This window comes from Canis lupus, chromosome 32 (assembly GCF_011100685.1).
Source record: "Canis lupus familiaris isolate Mischka breed German Shepherd chromosome 32, alternate assembly UU_Cfam_GSD_1.0, whole genome shotgun sequence".
In the NCBI taxonomy this organism is placed as follows: Eukaryota; Metazoa; Chordata; class Mammalia; order Carnivora; family Canidae; genus Canis; species Canis lupus.
Window position 1 is genome coordinate 33930904 of NC_049253.1, and position 13901 is coordinate 33944804.

A 13901-nucleotide genomic window follows, 5' to 3' on the forward strand; every position below is an offset into this window, starting at 1 on the left:
AGATTGTCAATTCAATATTATCTCTTTAATAAATTAAAAAGTGAAACTGTTTAGGTAAACAAATCAATAGCAAGTTGATTTAAATCAATTTTACTATGAAACATCATCAATTTTCTCATATATGAAACCTTGAAAATTAATAAATATAAGCAGTTTATTGGCTTTAGTTTGTGCTCTGACACTGATCCATGAAAACAGTGACTAACACCAGACAGATACGTTAGTTTTCCCTGCACTTTTGAAAAGCAGTAGAATGATCTTTGCTCTAATTCTGCTTTCCTTGATAAAGCTGCATATTACTGTATTACATGCATATTATAGAATTTTGAACTACCAAATTTGCCTCTGTGTAATACAAATATGTACATTCCCTTTAAAACATAAATGGGTCCTTGTTTTTTTGATACCAAGATTGGCTCAATTATCTTTTGAAAGGTGAAGCTTTCAGAGAGACAAAGCTGTTGAAAAGATAAGGGTCAACTATATGCTTATACTGACATTTCCTCCAAAAAGAAAGTTAAATAGAAAGTTACACGTGGTCTTCTAGAGAGAATATTTATTCAGTGCTCCTTTTTACTCATTCTATCAAATTAGTTTTCTTTTCCATTTGACCCCAGGGTGAAGGAATATAAATCTGACAGGACTCACATTGAGCCATTATCTGTGAGTGGGTGGATTCTTAGTATGCATACGTCTGTCTCTTCCTTCTTCCTTCTAGAATGGTAAGGACCAGGGAAAACTCTCATTGTGAAAACACACAGCTAACTCTCTTTTCTCTATTTCCTTCTATATTGTGAGAATAGAAACCTGTTTCTCAGAGGAGGTCCAGGAAGATTTCTTGCTATCTTTAGATTCACTTTGTTCATTCTACAATGCAACAAATAAGGAGTTACTATCCTAACAAGAAGATCAATATTAGTGAGAAGAACTATGATTATTTCTTCACTGTTGTATCCCCAGGACATGGCAATGTTTCCTGAATAGCAGTCTTATAGAACTAATACACAAATGATTAAATGCATAAAACTACACTATATCTTTTCCACAGACCTTCCACTTCCCCCCATAATCAGGGAAAGTTAAGAAACATTCAACTCCATGAGTGTCCATACCAAAGGATATAAAATACTTCTTTGATGGACTCCTTCCTCCTTTCTTTTGGCCTTGAAGGCTTGCAGATTTGACTTTCATATTGGTCTGTTTTCATTTGTTTTCAAATATTGAGGGTGGAGAGGAAGGATGTTATCATCACCTGATTTGCCCTTCTTTGGGGGATGCCCTGGACCCTAACATATTTTAGGATGACATTGGTTGTAAATTCTAAGATCTACTCTGATAGAAACTTTAGCATTGTTTAAATTGATTAGAAATATTGGTATGTGTCTGGCATTTTTAATTTAAACAGTTGAAACTTTATTCTTTTTAGTTACTAATATTAGTAATATGATATTGAATATATTATATATTATATATTACATAATATATGTCATATAATATATACATATGTTTATGTAATATCTACAATTATATATATTGTATAATATATAATATATTAGATATTGTATAATATCACATATTATTCAATTGAAGAGCACAGAAGTGTATAATGTAATGTAGTTTTTACTCACTTTTTTGGTAATTGTTTTGTTTGTCCATTTAGAGTTTTTGAATTTTTTTGTAAATCTTCAAATTTTTTTTTTAAAGATTTTATTTATTTATTCATGAGAGACACAGAGAGAGACAGAGAGAGACAGAGGCAGAGGGAGAAGCAGGCTCCATGCAGGGAGCCCGACATGGGACTTGATCCCGGGTTTCCAGGATCATGCCCTGGGCTGAAAGCAGCACTGAACTGCTAAGCCACCCAGGGTGCCCTTCAATCAAAATTAATTGGAACATTTAGATAATAAATATAGAAGTTTTCTTCACAAGGCAAATTGTTTCTGTTATATTCTATGATGTTCATAATTCTGAAAGGTGGTTACAAAAAATGAAAATGGAAAATGTACTTATCATACACACCACATTCAACCTGAAATATTAAACTATCCATGGACTTTTGCTACAACAATTTTTAAAACATAATTGGTTTTTGTGCTTGAGTCAGTGTCTTTCTCCTAGCTGTTGTGACTGTCCTTGGTACTGAAAGCATACTGTCTTGTTTTAGACATAGTCTCAAAATGATGGTGATGTTAGAAATTTCTAGACTCATCCCTCCATTTTCAATGAAAAAATGTAGAGATTGGAACTCACTTGCCTAATTTACTGCAGCTTTTAATGACTTATCAGGACAACTATCCATGTATTTTTTACACTTTGCCAGGCTAGAAAATCAGGTTTCAAACCTAGAGAACCCCAGTAGAGTTAAATGCATAAACCTCTGGGGTTCAGTTTGAAAAGGTAGTTACTGTATTGTGAGTCTTCATAAATCCTTTGGATGCAGGGAAGTATGTAGGTATTTTTTTCCTTGTTGGGTATACTGATGAGATTTCATTAGCTCGTAACAACCCTACCAGTGAGGGCTATACATCCTGTTTGGAAAAACAAAACAAAACAAAACAAAACAAAACTACAAAACATTCTGAATTATTCTTGAGCTTTGAGTCTTTTGAAGGCCTTCTTAAAATTCTGACTGATTTTGGAGTACTTCCCAAATGTGAACAACTACCTTATTATCTTAGCATAATGAGATAATGATAATTCAAGTATTTAAATTCAGTATCCACTCATGGTTTAAAAAAAAACATTTGGGGGTGCCTGGGTGGCTCAGTCAGTTAAGCTTCTGTCTTTGGCTTAGGTCATGATCTCAGGGTCCTGGAATGGAGCCCCACATTGGGCTCCCTGCTCACTGGAGAGTCTGCTTCTCCCTCTCTCTCTGCTCCTTCCCCCACTAGTGCTTTCATGTGCATGCTCTCTCTGTCTCAAATAAATAAAATCTTAAAAAAATTTTTTTTTGAGAAAGGTGGCAAGATTTGGAGGAATAAGCCTTGAGACAACTAGGTAAAAAAAATCTGAGATAAAATATGAGCCACCCTTAAAAATTATTCCTAGAAGAATTTTATGTGGTAAGGCTTTATTTCCCTTCCCAGTAGTTTGAAATGCTACTTAATTTGTTCTTGCACATTGGATTGCTAATTTTATTTTCCCCATAATTTTTGACTTGGTTTGACTGTCTTAAGGAAACATTTGAAGTTTTGATACCTCCTTTGAAAAAATTAATAAAATTACTTTGGGAATATAGGGAAATTAAAAGAAATGTAGACCTTTGTCTTTCAAATGTATCTACTGGGAAAAGAGCAAAAAACAAAACAAAACCACCCTTTAAATTTATTGTATGTATCAATAGTTTGTTCTGTATTTTTTGAGAGTATTTTATTGTATGGATATACCAGAACTGATTTATTCATTCACTTGTTCATGGACATTTGGATTGCTTATAGTTTTGGGGTCTCACAAATAGAGTTGCTATGAATATTCATGGACAAGTAGACAAGTACTTTTATTTCTCTTGGGTAATGCTTAGAAGTGGAATGGCTGGATCATTTGGTAGGTGTATACTTATTGTTGAAGACATTTACAAACTGTTTTCCAAAGCAGTTGGCTGGTTTTACATTTCTATTAGTGGTGTATGGGTGTTTTAGTTTCTCTATATTCTCACTAGCACTTGGTATGATTCGCCCTTGTAATTTTAGCCATTCTAATAGGTGTGTAGAGATATCTCATGTGGCTCTAATTTGTATACCCCTAATGACTGATATGTTGAACATCCTATCATTGGCTTATTTGCCATTCATGTATCTTCTTTGACGAAATGTCTGTTCAAATCATTTATCCATTTTGATTCTTATTATTGTTTTGAGGGTTCTTTATTTTGGATACAAGTACTTTATCAGATAAATGATTTGCAAGTATTTTCTCCCACTCTGTGGCTTATCTTTTCATCCTTATAGCAGTTCTTTTGACCAGAAGAAATTTTTAATTTTTATGAAGTTCGATTTACCATTTTCCCTTTTATCAATCATGCATTTGGTATATCACAGAAATACTAAATCCAAGGTCACAAAAACTTCTTTTCTATATTTTCTTGTAGAATTTCTGTTTTACATTTAGGTCATTGATCTATTTTGAATTAATTTTTGCACATAGTGTGAGGTATAGATCAAAGTTTTTTTGGCATACAGATATGCAATTATCCCCACCATTTGTTGAAAGATGATCCTTTCCGTCCTCCACCAAATTGCCTTTAACAACAAATTTTTAAAAAGATTTATTTATTCACTTTTTAGAGAGAATGAGAGAAAAAGAGCATGAACAGGAGGGGCAGAGGGAGCGAGAATCTCAAGCAGACTCCACACTGAGTGCAGAGCCTGACACAGGGCTTGATCTTATAACCCTGAGATCGTGACCTGAGCCGAAAGCATGAATAGGGTTAATCGACTGCACCACCTAGGTGTCCTGCCCAGATTGCTCTTTTATCTTTGTTAAAAAGTTGTCTATGAAAACTTTTGTCATGTTTGAACTTTCTAAGTTTTACTATAAACCTATATCTGCTCTAAAAAATAAACTTTTAAAAAAAAAGAAGAGGCAAAAGCAAAAAAAAAAAATCAGTTGTTTAATGCAAATCTATTTCTAGAATCTGTTTCATTGATTTGTCTATCTTTGCACTAATACCATACTAACTATCTTGATTATAGTAGCTTTCTAATAAATCTTGAAATCAGATCCTCTAACTTTGCTACTCTTTTTCAAAGCTATTCTTTGGCTATTCTAGATTGCTTGCATTTATATATGAATTTTAGAATCAACTTACCAATTTCTACAAAAAAACATGCTGGGAAACAATATTGTTATTTTCTGATCCATAAACACAATGTATCTTTCTAATTCATTTAGGTCTTTTAAATTTTTTCTCAACCTTGTTTTGTAGTTTTCAATGTATGGAATTTATACATCTTTTGTCAGATTTTACTCCTGAGTATTTATTTATTAGTTTAATGTAATTGTGAATGGCATTGTTTTTTGAATTTTAGTTTCTTCTTCTTCTTCTTTTTTTTAAGTAGGCTTGATGCCCAGTATGGAGCTCAATATGGTGCTTGAACTCATGATCCTGAGATCAAGGCCTGAGCTGAAATCAAGAGTTGGATGCTCAACCACCAAAGCCACCAGGCGCCCCTTGGATTTTAATTTCTTCTTTATTTTTTATAACTTTATTTTTTTTTAAAGATTTATTTATTTATTTACTTATTTATTTATTTATTTATTTATTTATTTATTTATTTATTTATCATGAGAGACACAGAGAGAGGCAGAGACATAGGCGGACGGAGAAGCAGGCTCCTCAAGAGGAGCCCAATGTGGGGCTCAATCCTGGGACTATAGGACCGTGGCCTAAGCCAAAGGCAGATGCTCAACCACTGAACCACCCAGGTGTCCTGAATTTTAATTTCTAATTGCTCATTGGGAGTATATAAGAATACAATTGATTTTTGTATGTTGATCTTTGATCCTGCAATATTTCAAACCACACTTCTTAATTCTAGTTGCTTTTCTATAGATTCTATTTTATTTTTATGGAAGCAATCATATTAATATATTTTTAAATATTATTTTAAAGATATTGCTTCATTGTCTTCTCTTGTACCTTATTGCACTTGGGAAATCTGCTATCATCCTTATACTTGTTCTTGTGTATATAATGTGTCTTTTTTCTGATAGCTGCTTTAAAATTTTCTCTTTTTATCATTGGTTAGAATAATGATTATGGTGTATATTGGTGTCAGTTTCTTATATTTCTTGTATTTGAGGTTGATGAATTTTTTAGTTCCATGAGTTAATATTTTCATCAAATATATACTCAAAACTTTTTTTACTCCCTACCTCCTCTTCTTTAGGACTCTAATATATTTATAGAAGACCTCTCAAAGTTGTTCCACAGCTCACTGATTTTTTCCATTTGTTTTTAAAATTCTTTTTTCTCTTTGTGTTTAATTTTGGAAAGTTTCTTTTAGTATATCTTCAATTTAACAATATTTTCTTCTATATACCTAATTTGCCATTAATCCCTTTTAGACATTGCAGCTTTCATTTCTGGAAGTTTGGTTTGAGTTTTTAAATGTTTTTTCTGTTTCTACTAAGTTTTTGAAAATATGAAATATAGTTTTAACTACTATAATGTCCTTCTAACCTTTTTGTCAGTTCTGGGCCAGTTTTAATTGATTGATTCCCCTCCCCCCCCAATTAAGATTTGTATTTTCCTGCTTTCTTGCATGCTTGATAATCTTTGATTGGATGTCAGACATTGCCTTTTCAAGTGCTAGACATTTTTGTATTTCCATAACTATTTTTGTGCTTTCTTATTTAAAAAAATTATTAGGGTCACCTAAAGGTGTTTTTAGTCTAAGGCTAATTATTTCTCACTTCCGAGGCAGCACTCTTTCAAGCACCTTACCCAATGATTTATGCATTATGATGTTTCCTCTCCTGCTTTGTGGGAAGAGGCACTATTCCCAGTCCTAGGTGAGTTCTAGGTACTCATCTTTCTAATCCTTTCAGGTTGTTCTTTCCCCAGTTTCAGCTCATTTTCTCACATTCATGTTTAAATCAGCACCCTGCTGAATTTTTTTTTTTTTTTTTTTTTTTTTTTTGAGAGATCCTCTGCAGATCTCTGGAATTCTTTTTCTATGAAAGTTTTTCCTTTTTGGTACTCTGTTGTACAAATTTCAGTTTCCTTGGTCTCCCCAGACTCTCAGCTCTCTCCTTTCATCTCAGGGAGTCAGCTGGATTTTCCCTGGGTTCCCTTTCTCTGGGCTGCAGCCTGGAAAATCTCTCAAGGCAGTATACTTGCACAAATGTAGGCCTCACTTTGTTTCTTATCTCTTAGGGATCATTGTTCTTTGTTGCCTGCTATCCAGTATCTTGAAAACCATTTTTTAATGTATTTTGTTTGTTTGTTTTGGTGGTTTCAGGTAGGAGGGTAAATCTCATCTCTGTTACTTCAGATACTCTTGGGGAAATGTAATGTAATGCAAACTATGTGCTGCATGCAAGAAGCATAGCTGTAGTAATTAAGTAAAAGTAGAAGTAGTTTCCAGAGTGATAGGAGGAAGGTACATGGAAAAAAGGGAATGAACTGGTATTCAAAGGTTAAGTAGGATTTGGATATATATGGTGGGTGAATTATATCCCTGCAGTCAGGAAGAGTCCTTCTTTTGTCACAAAAGAGCTATGGAAACATGAATGAACAAAATCTCTATTGTTGACTATTTTAAGGTACCAGTCTACATATTTAACTCAAGGAAATGTTTTTGCTTATCCATATCTTTTAGATGGGAACTATTGAAATACAGTAAACTATAAAGCTTGTCATTTGAGAATATTTGTTTGTTAATATAATACCAGGTTTTAATTTTCAATATCATCTTATTTTACTATATGAGTTTTTATTGTAAATAATAAACAAATGTTAAATAGGCTTTGAATCAAGCAGATCTGGATTTGAATTCTGGCTCTGTCTTTTATTAACTGTGTCCTTAGACCAGTTACTTCTCTTAGCTTGTTTCTTCATCTTTGAAATGGGAATAATGATGGTTGTTATTGGGGTTAAGTGAGATCATTCATATAAAGTAGCTGGAGTGGAGCCTGGCAATGACTGAACCTTCAATAAATGATTGGTGCCATTATTCGTTATACTACGAAGGCAGAATGGCAATCACATGAAGATATTTTTGTGGCATTCAGCCTTCTGACTTAAAACTTTTTTTTTTTCTCGTCAACTCTTATAGCTGAAAAAAAACTATATTCAAATGTAATATTCTATTCATTTCTTAAGTTTCATATTATTTAGTATTCTCAGTCTTTACCTACTAGATAACAGATATCTGGGTAAAAATTGAAAAAGCATTAGATTTGGATGACTAGGTTCATCTTCATGGTCATACTGTATTGACCAGGTGACCTTGACTGAATTAATTCTATTTATGTGTGTTTCTCTTCCCAACTTTTTATCTGGATTGTTTCTTTTTTCTTCCCTCTTATTTCTGTCTTGCTCAAGTTGGCATCTTTTCCCAAAAGTTTATCCTTTGTGGGTTTCATTCTGGGATGGGGCTTTGGCTGGTTGATTTTGAGAATTTGTAGGAACCCAGCTCCCTCAGTCCCTTTAGACCTTAATGAGAATCTCTTGTACTACAAATGGGAATGTCCTGAGTTGAGTTTCAACCACTGTCCTCACAATGGTCCCACTGTACTTTCCAGTGAATACTAGTTGACAATTTTTGGGTTTTCCTATTCTCAGATTCATCAGATAGACCCTATGCTTTTTTCTCCTTCCTACTTAATGGCATAATAAATGCATCGCAGGTTCCTGGGGAAATCTTATCATTCAGTCGACACTATCTGATGTAAATATTTTGGTATCTTTGTTGCTCTGTTTTTATGGGGGGCATTTGGGGAGATTTAAAAACTGCATTGTGGCTGCAATCATATTCCCAGAATTCCTCCCCGATCAGTAAATTTTTGACATTTATCTCTTCATTTGAGGTATAGCCAACAGTTTTCTGGAAGCTTTGACCCAAAGGTTAATGAAATGGAAACTAGATTGTGATAAAAGAAACTAGCGTAGCTGGAAGTGGCTTGCTGGTGGGATTCTTTTAATGTAGGCATTTAATTTTTCTGGATGTGTCTATGGCTTAGGATACATTACTTCCTTAATATTTAATTTTCAAATATGATGACAGTGTATATATCATTTTTATGCATTTCAGATATGCTAGGTGTCAATTTCTGTTCTTCTCTATAAACATGAGAATTGCTCAAAAATTTCTGATATAGCACTATTACTTAATATCAGATATTGGTTTTATTCAGTATCACTGGAATTATAAAAGGATTTTACTTTTGTCATGTTAAATACTTTTTCAAAAAGTCTTCTTGGTGAGCAGAGTTGGCTTTCTTTTCTTTCCCTGATTTCTTATTTTTCTTTGTCTTAAAAATCATTTGGGTTGGAATTGTAGGAGGTGAAAGTTTTTTTTTTTTTTTTTTTTTAAGGTTTTTCATTGGCTTCACGCATGGAGAGTGTCAATTAAACCAATCCAATTTCTTTTGGAACTTTGTCTTTTTTTTTTTTTTTTTTTTTGAGGAAATTAATCACTGCAGAAATAAACATGTCATCTGGTCATTTGCAACCTTATGGATTTTTGTTCAAGTTGAAAATTGATTAGAAGTAGTGCTGGTAGTGGCCTGGGGTGAGCGAGAGAGGAAGGAAGCAGAATTAATTATCCCCCCAAATCTATCACACTCCAAGGGCATTTTCTGCGAATCATTATTGTGAGTGTATTGTTAGACCATGAAAGGTGAGTGTATTAGCAATTTTACCTGATTCACAGGAGAGAAAAATAGGAATCTGAGAAATTTTTCAAAGTCCTGGAAAACAGAATTAATCCCCAAACTTCCTCTTTGTGTTCTATGTTTTGCTGTAGAAAAAGCTGAACTTAGAACAGCAGTAATCACTAATGACTTATAATTTGCCTTACAATAACCATTTTCACTTAATTTTCAGAGATTCAGAAAGCTCTCATTTTGGAAACTGTAGAAGTTACTATTGATCCCATACATTTTTGTGTACAAGTATACTTCAATGTAGTTGGATGATTTACAGCAAAAAGATTTTCTCCTCATATGACTTCATCTCTTTGTCTCTAGAACAGACCATCTGCTCCTCTCTGGAGTCTTGCTGAGTGTGGTACCCAGTTTAGAACTGCTTAATCCCCTGTCCCCCACTCTCCCAGGCTACTGTTTTTGACTGAAAAACCTCTCAACATCAGCGGTGTTAGTAAGAGTTAATCTTTCCTTTCTTTCTTTTTTTTTTTTTTAAGATTTTTATTTATTTATTCATGAGAGAGAGAGAGAGAGAGAGAGGCAGAGACACAGGTAGAGGGAGAAGCAGGCTCCATGCAGGGTCTCCAGGATCAGGCCCTGGGCTGAAGGCGTTGATTAAACTGCTGAGCCACCCGGGCTGCCCTAATCTTTCCTTTCTTATCTTGTTCAATACTCAATTCCTGCAGGAAGTTTTCTCCTATTAAATGCTATTTATTCCCTCTAATGGTGTCATTGGGCAACATCCCCTCAATACGTATATTTTATTTGAATGATAATACTTTTCATTGCACTTAATATAGCTTCCAATCCAAACTGAGCGCTTGATAAATGATTATTAACCAACTAACCTATCACCTTTCCTTGTAGGAGAACCAGTAAGTAAACCTCATATATCAAAATTCTGTGTTTATTCAGATTTTGAGTGTTTGAGGGCAAAACAAATGGTTTATGGACTCAAAAGAGGATGTATGTAGATGAATTGGATGTTATACTAGAATGTGGTTATTTGCATACCACCTCTTAAATATAGCATGTAGTAATAACTCTATAAATGTATTTTGAACGATAAAAATAGCTACTATTTAGCTATTTTAGCTACTAGCTGTTTTTTATTAAAAATAGCTGCTATGTATTACTGTGTACCAGACGCTTTGCTAAGGAAACTGAATTATTTTGTCTAGTCTTCCCAGTACTTGGAGGTTTGTACTACTATTATATTTATTTTACAGGTAGTGACCTTGGTGCTTAAAGACGCTAGATAACTTGCCCAGGATCACCCAGGTAATAAGTGGCAGAGATGTGGTTTTATTACAGGCAGTCTGCATCTAAAACTTTTGTTTGTAACTACTCCATTCAACTCTTTTTTTTTTTTTTTGTAAGATTTTATTTATTTATTTATGAGAGACACAGAGAGAAAGAGGCAGAGACATAGGCAGAGCGAGAAGCAGGCTTCCCACAAGGAGCCCAATGTGGGACTTGATCTGAGAACTCTGGGATCACACCCTGAGCCAAAGGCAGATGCTCAACTGCTGAGCCACCCAGGTCAGGTGTCACAGTCCATTCAACTCTTAATACCAAGAATGAGAACACCATGATGAATCATCTTTTTTTCCTTGTCCATTTTATCATACCTGGGCAGATTTAAATGATCCAGAGCAGTGTTTTACAAAAACTTTTTCCAGACAACCTGCATCAGAATCATATCATATAACCAATTCATTGGTGAAGCATGGCACATGGGATGTAATCTAAAATCAGCTTTTGTTTTTTTTCTCCCACTATCCTGGTTTTATTCAGAGGTCTAATTCATACCAATTCTTGCTTTAGGACTACTTTTTATTCCCTTGTACAGAGGAGGCATTCAATGTCATGGAACCAGTTTGAAACATTTCTTTTGTAAATTCTGCACATGGAAGGGGAGACTAAATGAGTATATTTTACACTCAACTTTGATATCTATTATATTCATTTTGCCCTCTAGATTCACTCCCCATTCATATCTCCTCTTGTGTGGCTCCAGAGGGTGACACATATGGACTTCACCAATGGGCTCCCATGCCTTCTGGCTTCCTCTTGAGTTTGGTCAAGGGGGAGTTTGGAAAGAAGCCAGGAAGAAGAGAGGAACATGGTTGGATTAGTAATACCTTGGTTCCTTCTCTACTGGATTCTTCTTTCTTTCTTTTTCTTTCTTTTTCTTTCTTTTTCTTTTCTTTTCTTTTCTTTTCTTTTCTTTTCTTTTCTTTTCAGCTGCCTGTATCCCTCCACAAAGGCCATAGCTTTTGTCAAGCAGCTCTCTCCACCTGTCTCTTCCTTCTGGTTCTGGTGACAACTCTCTTCCCTTGTCTATCTAGGTCTACTAATGTTGACTGGTGCCTTACTGCTGTGAGACCTGAGGCACGGCATTATTTTTTGCCTTTTCACTGCACCTTGCCTTCACCTTTTGTAAATACCCCCTTTATGAAACTTCCTTCACATTACCTAGCTTTGGTGTGCTCTCTAGTTCCTGCTGAGATTGTACTTGATATGATGTCCTGGTTGAAACTGAGAGAGAGAGATGGTGTTATTTTAACATCCTGTGACATGTATTGAAAATATAGATTCCTTGGACCCTCCTAGACTTACTGAATCATAGTTTCTGGTGGTGGCAGCATTTGGGATTCTGCGTTTTTAACAAGCATCTTTGATGATTCTCATGCTCACTAAAGATTCAAATTTAACAGAAGTCTAACATCAATTTGGGAAGTAGAAATTAAGTTTTGAGTGAGTCCCAACCGTGGAGATTTAACCATTTTGCCAGCCTAGAATGTTTACTGAGTTTGAATCAACAAAGTTCTTTGAGATTCAGTAATCGAGAAATATTGTGTTCCTACTATGCATGGAACATTTGTGGGTTTTTTTTGTATTTTCTCTAAAAATTGGCTTCTCTTGAATGAATTGATTGATATTTCTGACTGCCATACATAGCTTTTATGCATGGTTATTTTTTATACTAGACATGGCTTACTAGTATCTGTACAAGTTAATTGTTGGCCTAATACCATTTGTTTTAATACTTCAACAAACAGTGTTTGAAATAACTACCACTGCTACATGCTTTCTAGGACATTTTTTTAAAGGGAGATCTTTGGAATTACTTTTAATAGGGATGTGGTAAGCATAACAGTGGCCCACCAAAAATGTCCATGTGCTAATTCCTGGAACCTGTGAATGTGTTAGGCTACTTGGCAAAGAGGAATTAAGGTTGTCGATGAATTAAAGTTGCTAATCACAAGACTTAGAGATGCTGAGAGTATCCTGAAATATCTAGGTGATCTTAATGTAATCTCAAGGGTCCTTTGGGCACCTGGGTGGCTGAGGTCATGATCTCAGGGTCCTGGGATGGAGTCCAAGTCAGGGTCCCTGCTCAACAGGGAGTCTGCTTCTCCCTCTCCCTCTGGCCCTCCCCTTGCTCATTCTCTCTCTTGCTTGCATACTTGTTGCATTCTCTCTCTCTCTCTCTCTCTCTCTCTCTCAAATCAATCAACCAATCAATCTATCTTTAGAAAAAAATTACAAGGGTCCTTCACAGTAGGAGGGAAGCAGAAATCAGAGCAATGTGATTTGAGAAGGACTAGACCTGTTGTCAGCTTTGAAGATGAAAAGGAGCTAGGAGACAAGGATTAAAGACTTCCTCTAGAAGCTGGAAAAGACAAAGAAATGGATGCTCCTCTAAAGCTTCTGGGAAGATCCCCCCCTAAAATCAATAAAAACCGTTCAACACCTCGACATTTAATTGTGAAGCTTGCAAATTCCAAAGATAAAGAGAAGATCCTTAAAGCAGCAAGAGACAAGAAATCCCTGACTTTTATGGGGAGGAGTATTAGGGTAACAGCAGACCTCTCCACAGAGACCTGGCAGGCCAGAAAGGGCTGGCAGGATATATTCAGGGTCCTAAATGAGAAGAACATGCAACCAAGAATACTTTATCCAGCAAGGCTCTCATTCAAAATGGAAGGAGAGATAAAGAGCTTCCAAGACAGGCAGCAACTGAAAGAATATGTGACCTCCAAACCAGCTCTGCAAGAAATTTTAAGGGGGCCTCTTAAAATTCCCCTTTAAGAAGAAGTTCAGTGGAACAGTCCACAAAAACAAAGACTGAATAGATATCATGATGACACTAAACTCATATCTCTCAATAGTAACTCTGAATGTGAACGGGCTTAATGACCCCATCAAAAGGCGCAGGGTTTCAGACTGGATAAAAAAGCAGGACCCATCTATTTGCTGTCTACAAGAGACTCATTTTAGACAGAAGGACACCTACAGCCTGAAAATAAAAGGTTGGAGAACCATTTACCATTCGAATGGTCCTCAAAAGAAAGCAGGGGTAGCCATCCTTATATCAGATAAACTAAAATTTACCCCAAAGACTGTAGTGAGAGATGAAGAGGGACACTATATCATACTTAAAGGATCTATTCAACAAGAGGACTTAACAATCCTCAATATATATGCTCCGAATGTGGGAGCTGCCAAATATATAAATCAATTAT

The 13901-nt window shown here is 35.1% G+C and overlaps 1 protein-coding gene across 2 annotated transcripts in view; it reads left to right on the forward strand.

Moving 5' to 3' along the window:
- RASGEF1B (RasGEF domain family member 1B) overlaps positions 1-13901 on the forward strand; it is a 550412-nt gene that overhangs the window by 18184 nt on the left and 518327 nt on the right. The window lies entirely within an intron of this gene.